This window comes from Schistocerca serialis, chromosome 11 (genome assembly GCF_023864345.2).
Source record: "Schistocerca serialis cubense isolate TAMUIC-IGC-003099 chromosome 11, iqSchSeri2.2, whole genome shotgun sequence".
Lineage (NCBI taxonomy): Eukaryota > Metazoa > Arthropoda > Insecta > Orthoptera > Acrididae > Schistocerca > Schistocerca serialis.
In genome coordinates this window covers 88,240,007-88,256,050 of record NC_064648.1, presented here as the reverse complement: position 1 = coordinate 88,256,050, position 16,044 = coordinate 88,240,007, and positions in this window count along the sequence as shown.

Here is a 16,044-nt window from a genome sequence, read left to right as displayed (position 1 = left end):
CGACATTGCTACTTGCGTTGCTCGAGATCCAATGACTGTTAGCAGAGTATGGAATCTGTGGGTTCCGGAGGGTAATACGGAACGCCGTGCTGGATCCCAACGGCCTCGTATCGCTAGCAGTCGAGATGACAGGCATCTTATCCACATCGCTGTAACGGATCGTGCAGCCACATCTCGATCCGTGAGTCAACAGATGGGGACGTTTGCAAGACAACAGCAATCCGTACTAACAGTTCGACGACGTTCGCAGCAGCATGGACCATCAGCTCGGAGACCGTGGCTGCGGTTACTCTTGACGCTGGATCACAGACAGGAGCGCCTGCGATGGTGTACTCAAAGACGAACCTGGGTGCACGAATGCCAAAACGTTATTTTCTCGGATGAATCCAGGTTCTGTTTACAGCATCATGATGGTCGCATCCGTGTTTGGCGGCATCGCGGTGAACGCACATTGGAAGCGGGTATTCGTCATCGCCATACTGGCTTATCACCCGGCGTGATGGTATGGGGTGCCATTGCTTACACGTCTCGGTCACCTCTTGTTCACATTGACGGCACTTTGAACAGTGGACGTTACATTTCAGATGTGTTACGACCCGTGGCTCTGCCCTTCATTCGATCCCTGCGAAACACTACATTTCAGCAGGATAACGCACGACCGCATGTTGCAGGTCCTCCACGGGCCTTTCTGGATACAGAAAATGTTCGATTGGTGCCCTGGCCAGCACATTCTCCAGATGTCTCACCAATTGAAAACGTCTGGTCAATGGTGGCCGAGCAACTAACTCATCACAATACACCAGTCACTGCATGGGCAGCTGTGCCTATACACGCCATCTAAGCTCTGTTTGACTCAATGCCCAGGCGTATGAAGGCCGTTATTATGACCAGAGGTGGTTGTTCTGGGTACTGCTTTCTCAGGATCTATGCAGCCAAATTGCGTGAAAAAGTAATCTCGTGTCAGTTCTTGTATATTTGCCCAATGAATACACGTTTATCATCTGCATTTCTTCTTGGCGTAGCAAGTTTTATGGCCAGTAGTGTGTATTACATATTTTCGAGATCGCATTCCAGTAGGTATAAAAACATCTGAGTACTCGAATGCAATATTCTGTCAAAATTTCAAAGCAACCTGTGAAGAACTTTCGGAGATTTAGATTTTGAAGGAAGGAAAATCTAAGCTTGTACCTATGCGGAAACCGTAAATGTTCCTAATCTCAAATTTCTGAAAGTTTCTGACCGAATGCTTTGAAATCTTAACACAGGATTGCATTGGAATAGGCATGTGTCTTATATAACTATTTTCAATATATTTAACATTTTTTTATAAATTCAATAATTGGGAAACGTTGTTACAAAAAATATTATACATAAGAAGTAGGTACCTAAAAAGAAGCCTGTATTAGAATGCTACGTTGTGATAAACTTTCAAAGCAGCAGGTCAAAACCTTTCGGAGATACACGATTTTGAACAAACCAATATTTACATTTTTATTTATATAGGTACATACGTGACAACAAATAACATCACGTAATATTCTGTGACATGGAGTGAGGTGCTTTGCTAAAAAGGCCCTTTTAGTTGCATAAGTCAAATAAGGATTTTAATATGCAGCGTGCAAAACATTTTCGTAGCCAGTGCAGTTTGTACACTGCCACCATTTTCCGAGTACGCTGTCAACGAACTGAAGTATGTGGTCATTGCATTTTATACTCCCATAACAACGTAATTCGTACTCTGAAGGGTTGCCTGACGATGAACAAAGAACGAAACGCTTAGCGGTCTACTAATAGGTGATAGCGTGTGTGAAATAATGTTCGTTTGTTACGTTATGTTATATTGTTTATTTTATGTCGTGTATTATCTTACGTTATATTTGTTGTCATTCGTAAACAGCTACTGAAACAAGCTGTCTATAACCGAATAAGGCTTCAGGTTTCACTGACAATTTGATGTTACGAATGGTTAAACAGGAATTTTATACCAGAGCGTGTACCATAATACACTTAACTATGTAGTTCTTTTAATTGCTGGTTAGGAGAAGTTGTTATTGTTTACATATAATTGAAAATTTCCCTCTATAGCGTCGACTTGCACTGAAAACGATTCAGGGGCGTACTGCTGGAGGAACCTATCTACATTGAAATGCATACTCTGAAAACCAATGTACAGTGCATGACGGAGGGTTATTCCCTTTCGTATTCCAGTTTGAGATGGAGCAAGGAAAACCGTCCCTGCGAGTCCTGGTTTCTCTTATCCTGCTGTATCGATTCTTGAGCATAATGTACGTTGACAGCATTAGTATCGTGCAGCAATCAACTTCAAACCCCAATTCTCTAAATTTTCTCAATATTACTTCGCGAAAAAACGTCCTCTTTTTTTCCAGCAATTCATATTGGAGCTCATAGAGCACCTCCTAATACTCACATGATGATGAAACCTACTGGTAAAAAACGTCCCAGCACGCCTCTGAGTTGCTTCGATATGTTTCTGTAATCGTGCTGGAGAGAAATGACATATGGGGTTCCCCAAGGTTCAGTCTTAGGTCCACTACTGTTACTAAATTATGTAAACAATCTTGCGTGTCGTATACAACAAGCAGAAATAGTTCTTATTGCACATGACATTAGTATTGTAATCAACCCAAGCATACGTACAGAAAAAGAAGAAATGGTTAGTAAAATTCTTAAAAGTATCACTGACTGGTTTCCTGCAAATGGTCTCAACCTCAATGTTAAAAAGACACAAAATATTCAGTTCTGTCCGTGTAGAGGTACTACAGCAATGATAGATGTAACACATTGCGAGAAGACAATAAATAGGATGGAAAATTCCAAATTTTTAGGGGTCCATATTGTTGGGAATTAAATTGCGGAAAAGCACATTTTGGAATTACTAAAACAACTTAGTTCAGCCACATATGCACTTAACATTCCAGATCTTGGGGAGAGACAACTCGGTAAGTTTGCATATTTTCAATCAATAATGCCATACAGAATAATGTTCTGGGGTATCCATCTTTAGGAAAGGAAGTTTTCATTGCGCAAAAGCGTGCTGTAAGAAAAATATGTTGTGCTCAATCACGATCATGTTGTAGACATCTGTTTAAGAAGTTTGCCATTCTGACCAATGGTTCACAGTATATTTATTCCCTCACGAAGTTTATTGTAAATAGTCCAATGCATTTGAAAAGTAACTTTGAGGTATATAATATTACAATACCTCAACGAAAAATGACATTCGTTACTCCATATTATGGTTGTCTGTAGCACAAAAACAACGTGTACAACGTTGAGACAAAAATTTTTGATCACTTACTCAGTGATAGAAAATGTTTGACAGTAAAGTAAAATTTGATATGAAAACTTTCTCCTCAAGAACTCCCTTGTTTCGTAGAAGTATTTCTATTATCGTAATGTGTAGAAAGTGGTGGGTACGAATTACTGACTCACATCTGTATACCTTTTTTCTGTTTGTAAACGGAAAAAAATGAAATAAAAAACATAGAAACGTTCAAAATGTAGACATGTAAAAAATTAATTTACGATATGAGTGTAAAATGACTTACTCCACAACATTAAGATCTATCATGCAAACTGATCCGTGGCACATGTCAGTAACTTAACTGGAGGATCCAAAACTCTCCAGCAATAGTCGAGAATGGGTGGGACCAGTGTTCTGCACTCGGATTCCTTTTATAAATGAGCTATGGTTTTGTAGAATTATTCCAATAAACAAAAATCGACAATTCGCCATCTTTACTACCGACCTCATGTTGTCTTTCCATTTTATGTCGCTTTGCAATTCACTGTAAATAATGAAAAGTGGAAGTCATCCACATGAATACTGAAAGGTTTCCACTAATTATCAGTTACACGATGAATCACTCAAATCTAAAGGTTTTCAATTCAAGTAAATACTTAGGGACTACAGTTACGAACAACGATCACATAGATACTGTTGTGGGGAAAGGAACGAATGCAATTTATTGGCAGAACACTTAGAAAATTCAGCAGGACTGCTAAAGAGACTGCCTACAGCGCGCTTGTACACCCTCTTCTCGAGTACTGCTGCGCGGTGTGGGATCCGCATCAGACAGGGTTGATGGACGACGTCCCAAAAATTCAAAGAAGGGCAGCTCGTTTTGTGTTATCACGCAGTGGGAAAGAGAGGGTCACGGCGAACTGGGGCGACAATCGTGGAAACAAAGGCGTCTTTCGCTGTGGCAGGATCTTTTCACCTTATTTCAATCACTAACTTTCTCACCAGCGTGTGACAATATTTTGTTTGCACTAACTTGCATAGGGAGAAATGATCGTCATAACAAAATAAGAGAAATCAGAGCGTTCATGGAAAGAAATGTGTGTTTTTCTTGTGCGCTGTTTGAGAGAGGAGGAGTAGAGAAATAGTTTGAACGTCGTTGGAAGAACTCTCTGCCGGGTAGTTAGATGTGAATTGCAGAGTAAACATGCAGACATGGATGTAGATGCAGTGTTACGCCTAGATATTTAATTGACGTTAACTTGTCAATCAGCTAATCACTAATACTGTACTCGAAAAATTACTTTTTTTCTTCTTTTTTTCACTAATCTGCACCAACGCACATTTTTCTCCATAAAATCCTGTGCAAGTCATCCATCATCATGCCCATACAGTTATTCAAGGACGACATATCCACATACACCACAGCGTCATCAGAAAAGAGTCGCAGACAACTGCTCACAATATTTGTCAGACCGTTTATGTTTACGGGGAACAAGAGCTGCCCTATCACACACCCTTGCGACATTCCTGGAGTTACCCTTGTCTCTGTGTCATGAGTGACTGAATTTGAAAAAAAACATAAAATTTTACCAGCAATTATTTCTGTCAAAAATGTTATATTGTTGTCCAATATATTATGCTGATTATGTCGTCCACGTATTGAGACTAGCAGGAAAAAGAATAAATTTGAAAAGAAACTATTTTCCTTTTACTTTTGTGCACAGTGGTGCAAATTGCCACTGTTTTGCAGGAGTAATGTTACAGATTCCCTTGAAAACGGCGCAGGACTTGTATTTACCCATTCTGAGATTAGATATGGTAATGTGTTTCTTTTTGGGGTTGCCATATCTCTGCCGAATCCCGTTATGTGACATCAGTGTTCGATTCTCCACATGCGAGTGAGCAGCAGCTTCCTCCTCTCATGCGCTAGTCACATGGGGCCATTGATAACTTGCATGACGTTGGGTATAGCCATACGCAACCCATTGATCGCGTATTCGCACGCCAGTCGTTACTCGCACAGCAATCTTGGTACGCCGACTAATGCAAACTGCAACAGTGCAGAATCATAAACTGCTGTGTCAAAAAGCCCCAGTTCTGACGCTGTTTGCTTCTGACAGGTGCTGGAAGACGTCTGTCTTTCGTACACGAGACACGTCACCATTTCATTACAAACAACAAACATTCGAATGTGGTCTCTGAATGAGTAGCCCGCTGTGGAATTTTTCTTATGTTGAACATCTAGATGGCTTTACCCCTACGTGTTTTGTATGGTGGCGCTGAAACGCTAATCCATAGCACATTCAGGCTTGTACTACACTTCACGCTAGTTTAATATTTGTTGCAGGCCGCCTTCGCCGTGTTGCAATCTTAGTGGCAAGAGTGAAATTTTAAACATAATATTGTTGGCAACAACGAACTTTGCAATACTGCCTCTTCCGATGTGAGATCAATCCATCTGTCAATGAGATTCTACCAACTGAAAGTGAGTAACTTTGGGCTGGATAGGGAATAAAACTACCCCGTAAAGCGCTTCGTACACCTTAAGATAGGCAACCGTACACAGGTGTTCGGAAATTCCCGTTGCTAACTTCTAGCACTTGTAGAAGGCAGTGAGTACATAATAAAGGGTGTAATCAAATGAATCATCCGATTGGGCACGTCTCTTTCTGAAACTAATAAACATATACAAGGAACTTTGTTTTTTCATGAGTAGGGAGCACAATTTTTTTTTTCATACCTTTTCATACGTGTTCAATATGACCGCATTAAGAAGCACTGCATGTATCAATGCGGTACTGAAATTGTTCCCACACTGCAGCGAGCATGTCTTGAGTTCAGCCTCCATAGCTGCTGTTAAGCGATTCCTCTGTTCATTCTTTGTCTTGCTAAGGGAGACACATAGTCTTTTATAAGCCCCCATAAGAAATATATATAGTGAGGTGCGATAACCTCGGAGGTCAGAAATGTAAGGCTGAGTCATTTGGTCCAGTGCAACTGATCCATCGTACAGTAATCCTGTGGTTTAAAAATTCCCGAATTTACAGATGCCAATGTGGCGGTACCCCATCCTATCGGTAAATGAAGTCGTTCTAACCAGTCTCCAACTGTGGGAGAAGAAAGTTCTCCAGCATATCGAGATATGTGCTACCTGTAACAGTGTTCTCGGCGAAGAAAAATGGACCGTACACCTTTCCCTGTGAAACTGCACAAAACATATTACATTTTGGAGTCCGTCTTATGTTGTACAACTTCATGTGGTTGTTGCGTACCCCATATTCATATGACGGTTCGCCTTTCCATTTAAATGGAATGTTTTGCCTTATCACTAAACACTAAGCGTGGAAGAGCTCCGTCATCCTCCATCTTTCCAAGAACGAAATTACAGAACCCCCACACGTTGTTGTGTGTCACTTTGACAAAGAGCCTGCAGCAGCTGAGTTTTGTACGGTTTCGTGTGTAAACGTCGACGTAACACGCGCCAGACAGACATCGGGGGTCATGCTGAGCTGTCGAGCTGCGCGGCGAACGGATTTCTGCGGACTGCTTCTGAAACTGTGCCGGAAGCGTTTGACGTCTGTGTCAGACACTCTGGGAAGGCCCGGCGATTTGCCTTTACGCAAACAACCTGTTTCTCGGAATTGTTCGTGCCATCGTCTAATGCTCTGTGCTGTAGGAGGATCCACACCATACCAAGTACCAGACTCACGCTGAACAGCTGCTACTGACCCGCACTCCGCAAAACGTAGAACACAAAACGCTGTCTGTTGTCCCGACACCATTTCCACTGGAACTGAAGTGGGCACACACTGCTGCTACCTTGCGGGAACCATCTAAAACTCGAGAGTTTGCTCTTTCCAACAGTACGTTATTCACTCACGTATCTCAAATAACATAATAGTTGTGTGTGCGTGTGTGTTCGTTTTAAAGGCATGTTTCTTTTTGGTACACCCTGTATTTTGAATTGAATCCCGTGTTCGGAAAAGTACAGTTTCCGTTCTACGACTGTTACAATTCGCATGTTAAATGCTTCAGTTCTACTTGATGAATTGAATCACACGTGACGCGGTACAATTATTAGGCAACAATTCCAAAGAAAACATGAAGAAACTTCAACATCGCAACGCTTCTGCAATCGTTGGTTAATATATTAAAAAACTAGAAACCCGCCTCGATTGCACCAGATGCGGTAGAAACTGAACTGGTCACACTTGAGAATATTGCTATAAATAATGGCTGTAGGCCTCAGTTGGTAAGACAGATGTATAACAAGAAAATGAATAAAAATAATATTATGTCTTCCACCCTAGGGGATGCTTTAGATGACAAACAGGTGGCAACGATATCTATCCCTTACATATGCAATATAAGTTACAAATTGGGGCGTTTACTCAGAGCCCATAATTTCAGAATCGCCTATTCTACTAATAATAGTTTACATAGGAATTTAATTCACTCCTTGCAGAGTAAGAGCGATAAACTTTCCCAATCAGGAGTATATAAAATTACATGCGGGGATTGTCCAAAATTTTACATCGGGCAAACGGGGCGAGCTCTGGGTGTCAGGTATAAAGAGCATATCCCTACTAGAAGCGGTGACGGTTCTAAGGACTCTACTTATGCGGAACATCTCGTCCAAACGGCTGACGGACCCAGCCCTCCAGTTAATATCGAGTTACTTCATGCCCAGGTTAAGGTTCAAATGGTTCAAATGGCTCTGAGCACTATGGGACTTAACTACTGAGGTCATCAGTCCCCTAGAACTTAGAACTACTTAAATCTAACTAACCTAAGGACATCACACACATCCATGCCCGAGGCAGGATTCGAACCTGCGACCGTAGCGGTCACGCGGTTCCAAACTGACGCGCTTAGAACCGCACGGCCACACCGGCCGGCCCAGGTTAAGGGCTTAAAACTGGATGTTTTGGAAGAAATGCAGATCTTTAAGCATCTGCAACATGATAAAGACAATATCCTTAAAGACCAACTCCTACTAAGAAACAGAAAATTTTGTGAAGGTTTCGCACCTTTAATTTGTTCCTCATACTTGTAAATCTGATGATCTGGGGATTTTCACATGCGTGCGCTGATTGGCGAGCGCGCTTGGTCAAGCTGTTCATCTTTTTCCTTTTTTTCCTCATTTGCCGGCCGTTGTGTCCGTGCGGTTCTAGGCGCTTCAGTTTGGAACCGCGTGACCGCTACGGTTGCAGGTTCGAATCCTGCGTCGGGCATGGATGCGTGTGTTGTCCTTAGGTTAGTTAGGTTTAATTAGTTCTAAGTTCTAGGGGACTGATGACCTCAGAAGTTAAGTCGCATAGTGCTCAGAGCCATTTGAACCATTATTTTCCTCATTTTCCTGTTACGATGAAGGTGATTTTAGCCTGTTGAACACCTCACGTTTTATCCCTACATCTTTATTACCACGACGTCTTTAGATTACGTCCCCTCAGCCCCCCCCCCCCCCCTCCCGCCGCCTCCAGGCTAACTGTTGGCTTTAGGAAAAGTTTTTAAGAGTTCCTCCTGTTGTCATACGTAGCTTCATATATGTTTCTTTCCTAGCATAAGCAACCGTGTGCGGTTATTGTTAGGTTTCATCTCCTATTTAGCTCGTCTCTTGTTCTATCCATTTCATTTCTTGATATACGTTGATCCACGGTTCGGAATGTATGGGCTATTTAGCCCCGACCCATGTATAAACTTTCTCGTATTCGTATGCGCATGCGCATTCAAGTAACTTCCGTTGTCATGTGCACAGGTAGCGGGTCTGGCGCGTAAGTGAGCGACCATTTGTAGCTGCAGTTTATGGCGAGTCATGGCCCATCGAACATAGGCCGGTGTGAGGTGGAGCGTACACCATTAAGTTAAGTAGTGGTTTTGACTTTGTACATATGTACTGTTTGAGTTTTCCTTTTCTTTTTCGTTTATAAATGTATAGCTATGGTGTTCTTTTAATCATTGACAAAGGTCTTCTCAGGCACTTGTGGGTTTTATTGTTCTGAAGAAGGTGTAGTTATCTACGCCGAAACCTAGGTTAACACTAGGTGCTTTTCTCGCAATCGAGGCGGGTTTCTAGTTTTTTAATACATGAAGAAACATCCATTTATCGCTTTAACGCGTTTGTTTCTATTAACAGTTCAACGTTAGGTATTTACATTATTCCGAAAGACAAAAGAACCCATCGTACTGTACGTACAGAACAGTACTGATCCATTACAGCAGAGACTGTATGTGGCTACCACCGACGATGTTACAGACATTGTACATACGAAGCACTTTCTGGGACACACTCTGTGTCCCACCAGGGTTTCTTCAGTGTCTAGTGCTGCGGCCAGTACTGGTGAAATCAGATGTTCTTGTCTCTACAGGAGTCTCGTGAATTAAACTTTCCATACGACCCCACGAGAAGTAGTCCATAGAGTTAAACCCGACGTTGGACCACCTCTGCCTTCTCATCTTTCACCATATCGTCTGTTGAAATATCTCCGAACAGCACGTGGAAGGTGAGATGGTGCACCGTCACGCCGAAACCACATTTCCTGACTGACATTCAAAGGCACAACTGCCAAGGTAGGGTCCAGTACGTTATATAGGAAGATCAAGTGTGCAGGAGCAGTTAGCCGCGGTGGAAGGAGGTATGGCCCAGTCATATCCCATCCAGAAGACCTGCCCACTCGTCAATACCAAACCAGTGCTGGAATCTCTGATCATGCACGGCACGAGGGTTTCCGTCCGCCCAGACACAGCTGTATCAAGAATTCAGATACAGCAACCCTTAGTGAGGTTACATTCATCTGTATGATGAAATGTATGAATAGGAAAAAGAATGCTGTAGTGTTTGAATACTCCATTAGTAGTGTAGCGCTTGACACAGTCACGTCGATTAGATATTTGGGCGTAACATTCCAGAGCGATATGAAGTGGGACAAGCATGTAATGGCAGTTGTGGGGATGGCGGATAGTCGTCTTCGGTTCATTGGTAGAATTTTGGGAAGATGTAGTTCACCTGTAAAGGAGACCGCTTGTAAAACACTAATACGACCTATTCTTGAGTACTGCTCGAGCGTTTGGGATCCCTATGAGGTCGGATTGAGGGAGGACTTAGAAGCAATTCAGAGGCGGTTTGCTAGGTTTGTTACTGGTAGGTTTGATCATCACGCGAGTGTTACGGAAATGCTTCAGGAACTCGGGTGGGAGTCTCTGGAGGAAAGGAGGCGTTCTTTTCGTGAATAGCTACTGAGGAAATGTAGAGAACCAGCATTTGAGGCTGACTGCAGTACAATTTTACTGCCGCCAACTTACATTTCGCGGAAAGACCACAAAGATAAGAGAGATTAGGGCTCGTATAGAGGCATATAGGCAGTTATTTTTCCCTCGTTCTGTTTGGGAGTGGAACAGGGAGAGAAGATGGTAGTTGTGGTACGGGGTACCCTCCGCCACGCACCGTATGGTGGGTTGCGGAGTATGTATATAGATGTAGATGTATATCTGTGAACAGTACTCGACGTCGAAACAATGGTGTGTCGATGCAGCGATGCAGAAACCACGTGCAGTTGGCAACGCGTAGTGGAAAATCTGGTGGTCACATGGCGTGTACCCTTTGTTAAGTGGTACGTATGTAATTGTTGCTCACGCAGAACGTCCCAGACGATACTGTGACTGACACCCATTGCCCGCGCAGTTGTTCGAGGCCTCGTTGGCGGGTTCTCTTCAACGCGATGCAGTATATCTTCCTCACATCGTGGCGTGCGGCGTTGCCATGCACCACCACAGTCCTGCCCCCTCACAGGGAAGGAAACCGATTGTCGGAGAAGCTGCGCAACTTGGGCAAAAAGTTTGTGTGATGGCGTGCTGCCTTCTGGAAAACGTTCGCGATACAGCCGACTAGCAGCTCTTGCGTTACCTCGAGCTCCGCCAACCAAAAGGCGTACGTCTGTATATTCGGAAAACGTGTACCGAAGCGTATTCACTGTATCTGAGGCACACAGACATTGAACAGGTCTCGTAGCAAAGCAGATGCAAAGTGACTTTATGTGACCGTCTTACGTAGTACACGTCATCGTGTCTACCCTACTACATTCCAGGACAAGCAGCTCTGTGACTTTTCTCTTTACCTCAGTAGACGTGGACGTGTTACACGTGTGAGTTGAAACCGTCGTAAAAGAGAAATGGTACGTATCCGGACTTGGTTTCCTATTCACAATATTATGTGCTGACTTCCCTTTACAGTCCGCCTGCTGAGCTCAGTGGTAATGTGCTTGCCTCCCATGCGGCTGGCCCAGGTTTGATTCCCGGCCGGGTTGGAGATTTATTCGCTCGCGGATTGGGTGTTGTGCTGTTCTTATCATTATTTCATCCTCATTAGCGGCACGCCCCAATGTACCGGCCAGCAATGCCACCATGTCGTTTTTTCCCCCCTTTACAAGTCGTAGAAGTTCGTAATGGCAATTTTCCAACGTCCTGTATTCGTCATCAGCACCTGGGGAGCATTAATTTAAGTTCAGTTACCTATCTTAAAGTGCATGAAATACACTGCCTAACGAATAAAATTAAGCACCCAGAACAGACGAAATTGAGCTTCAATGGCTGAGACTACATGTGACGCTATTTCAGTTATTAAAAAACAGAGTGAAATTTGCAAACAACTTCGCAGTGTGAGCCAACTTATTAGGATGACGTTGCACTCCCATCTCCTTTACTGGCTGGAGTAGCCGAGCGGTTCTAGGCACTACAGTCTAGGTTCGAATCCTGCCTCGGGCATGGCTGTGTGTGATGTCCTTAGGTTAGTTAGGTTTAACTAGTTCTAAGTTCTAGAGGACTGATGACCTCAGCAGTTAAGTCCCATAGTGCTCAGAGCCATTTTTTCTCCCTCCTTTTCTGGCCTTAGTGTACGTCCTGGTTTGGTTGAGAGGCAAGCTTGCCCAAAACTGTTGTATCTGGTCCTTGATACCAGTTGACTTGAGAGCTGGACCCAGACGTGTTGGACTGGGGACAAATCTTGGGGAACGTGCTGGCTAAGGGAGTACCTCAATATCGTACACACTTGTCGCTAAGGCACGCGCCACGCGTTATCCTGTTGAAAAACGGCACCACAATACTATCGCGTGAGTGCGAAGACATGAGGTTGCAGGTTTCGTGTGACGTACTGTTGCCCTTCCAGAATTCCCCCAATCACTACCTGTTCTGATTTGTAGTTGTACCTGCTGACTGCCCATACCATGACACCGCTGTGTCTCGCCAACACAGGAAGAATGGGGCCTCTTCCCACATCACCACTGTCTCCGACAATGGTCAACCAGTGTAAGAGGGCTTTCATTGCTGTACACACTGCCCTACCACTAATCACCGGCCCGTGCTTCTTGGCCATGGCACTGCACCAAACACAACACAGCCTATGTATCAGGTAGTAATTCTCTAGTCCAACTCGTGCTAGTCTGAGACCAGTCACGTGGGATGACTCATGGGCTTCTTACTTATTGTTTAATGGTAGTTGGAGATGTGAAGGGGTTACGATGTGCTTGGTGCACATTACGGCCAACTTCCCTTATGAGGATCAGATGTCCTCGACCTGAACCTTCACGACAAATATCCCAGCCCCCACAATTCCCATGCAGTCCAACATCTGGCCATTGTCTCTTCCGAATGCTCCAAAAATCTGGATATTTCACGGTTGCGCCAACTGTGCAAATGGAGGATCACAACAAGGCACCTCTCCAATTCTGTCAGATGCTGATAACGCTGTCTCAAATGAGTACAGAGCATGTCCGTGTTCCTCACAGTTAACACTCGACAACAGTCAATGTAAACACGAGCAACACTATTGCTCTCTGGTAGATGTTGTAAATAGCTTGTTTGTATGTTTGTATGTTAGCAGCGGTATATATTATTAATATCGCTGACAGCGCTCTGCCCAATTTGCAAGAGATTCTGTGCTTGGACGGATTAGCAGTTAGCGAGCGGATAGAGAAGGGTTTGCACGCAATTTTCTTAGTGGAGATTTACTGTTGGTAGGACATGCATTGTAAAATCAGGATGGATGTAGTTGGTAATGTATGGCTAGGGGAATAATTGACAACTATACAATTTTTCGAACTAGATGTCACATGAATAAGCTGGCTGTAGTTGCCGCGTGCTGTAATTGCTGTAGTTCGTGTTACGAAGATCTTCTGTGAGGTAAGTGACTTATGAAAAAGTATAAGTTATTGCTACGATTTCTTGCAATTCAGGGACATTCTTTTGTCTTGATTATTGATGTTGTCACAGTACAGCAGTCAGACTGCGTTGGGCTTGTATGTTGTGGATAATAAATGAACGGGTTAAGTTTGAGTTGACTTTGTCAGAGAAAATTCTGTAATTCTGTTGGTCAGTGTTGTAAATGATAAAAAAATGATTAAAGAGACAGTAGTTTCACCAATAGTTTCACCCAGATGTTTCAGTGTTATACCTGTTATAAAGAAATGAAACTCTAACCATTTACATACCCACTTATAATGACATGCTTATTATGAATAATAGCGAGCTACACTGCTATCTAAATTGTTTATATTTTATATCATTCACAATGACGCCATTTCGGCATATTGCCATCGTTAGATGCTCTCTAAGTACATAAGTAAGCGATGGTCTTAATATAATGGTCTTATAACTGTAATCTGAAAAGCTTTAATACATCATTAGGTCTTTTTACCTTACATGTATATTTTACAGAATTTCGTGTAACACATGCCACAAATTCTACATAGGGCAACCTGGTAGAAACTTCAAAATTAGATATAAAGAGCACATCAGAGAAAGTGAAAACAGCTCATTCACATTTTTTCAACATTTACAAGCAGGAAAACACGACGTAAAACAAGAGACACTAGAAATCCTCCATATTACGCTGAAGAGAACATTCACGAACGTCCTCGAGGAAATAGCGATCTATTCACATGCATACAGAAACCCGAACAATTTACTGAACGAACAAACCCACATTAAAGTCAAGAAAATGGGTAAAATATTAAATCAGAGACGATAAATAACAGCTATAGTAACACCGATAACAACATGAAAATTATAAAACAGAGACATAACACCAACATAAATCATAGACATCAACAACTATTACGAAAAAAATTAAAAATGTAAAATAAAAATCTCAAATAAAACTAAAACAAACTCTAGGCAACAACATAATTAGAACCAAACCTATGAACATTATAAAAAGCAACTGAATTTCACACATCGATTATTTTATGATGAGAACCATGTAAACATGCAATATCGCTGATCCACTGCCATCCAAGATGTAATAAAAGTAGCATACGTGGAAACCAATTAAAATCTTATATAGATCTTGAGTGTACACCTAGGAGAAAGTAATAACTCTAAAAAAGACGGGACGTGACATCAACGATGTTACAAGTTAGGTAAAAACACCTAATGATGTATTATAGCTTATCATATCATAGTTACACGACCATTATATTAAGACATCGCTTATTTATGTATTTACAGGGCACCTGAAGATGGAAACATACGAAATGGTCTCATCGTGAATGATACAAAATATAAACTACTTAAATAGCACTGTAGCTGGCTATTATTCATAATAATCACGTCATTAAAAGGCATATTTTGCACTGTGGGCCCCAAGGAACAAAAAAGAATCTACCTATGATGTGTGTGTGTGTGTGTGTGTGTGTGTGTGTGTGTGTGTGTGTGTTTTGTAGGGCGCTCAGCAGCAATATTATTAGCGACCAATTGATGATAAAAAATTCGAAACCATTCATTCATTCATTACTGCTGAAGCTCGAACGAATTGTGTTGTTTAAATTTTCAGTCTCTAATCGATATAAAACAGGTTATTTGCTTTTTTTTAGCATTAAATATACACATGCATCGATTTATTCAAATTGTGCTGCATGCATAAGCTAGCTATGAATCAATTCCATTCAACACCTCTTCAAATCAGCAATATTCCACTCCCTATAAATCTAAATGTACATGTATTATTTAGCAGGTCACTACACGGTGCGTTGCAGAGTGTACTTCCTACCAATGTTGGCGATTATTCTGTCATAACTCTTTTGCATACAGAGTGAAGGGGAAAATGACTGTCTTACTGTCTCTATGACATGTATGCCTGAATATGGTAGAGGCCATAAACTTCAGATTTTTGTTATATCTGCGTTGTGAACAACCATGATCACTTAACAAATTCAATTCCTCTTGTATGTTTCCATTCTGTTTTTACATTACACCACCTTCTCTCCATAATGTCTTTTCTTTTCTTCTGCCAATGTTGTCTCTTCATATGCCTTGAAAGTCTTCTAAACTTACTATCTTACTTTTAAAAAGGTTCCTTTATGTTGTTTCTTGTTCTTTGATGTTGTGCCTTTTTAATTCTTTTCTTGTTTGTATAATCCACTTCCATCATCGATTTATTTTTTCAGAAATACAGAAATATTTCTTTTATTAGTCGGCCCTCACTCATTCACCAGAGATTTCCAAAGAAGGTTAATCTGCGCTCGGGCATTACTTCTGATCTTTTGATAGAGCTCGTAGTTACTCCTCAATTTCCATCCATCTGTAGTTTGCATTGCACCCATTACTTTTCTAATAATCGGTCTTTCAAGTAGCTCTATTCTGTCCAGCTTATAGTTCAAAAGCATGCACACACATTTAAACCTTTTGGGCTTACTACTGTGGTATAGTGTTTTAAATTTCTTTTTCTGGGTATACGTTTCCTGTTCTTGATGATTTTTTGTAAAATCGCATGCTCTTTCCATTTTGTT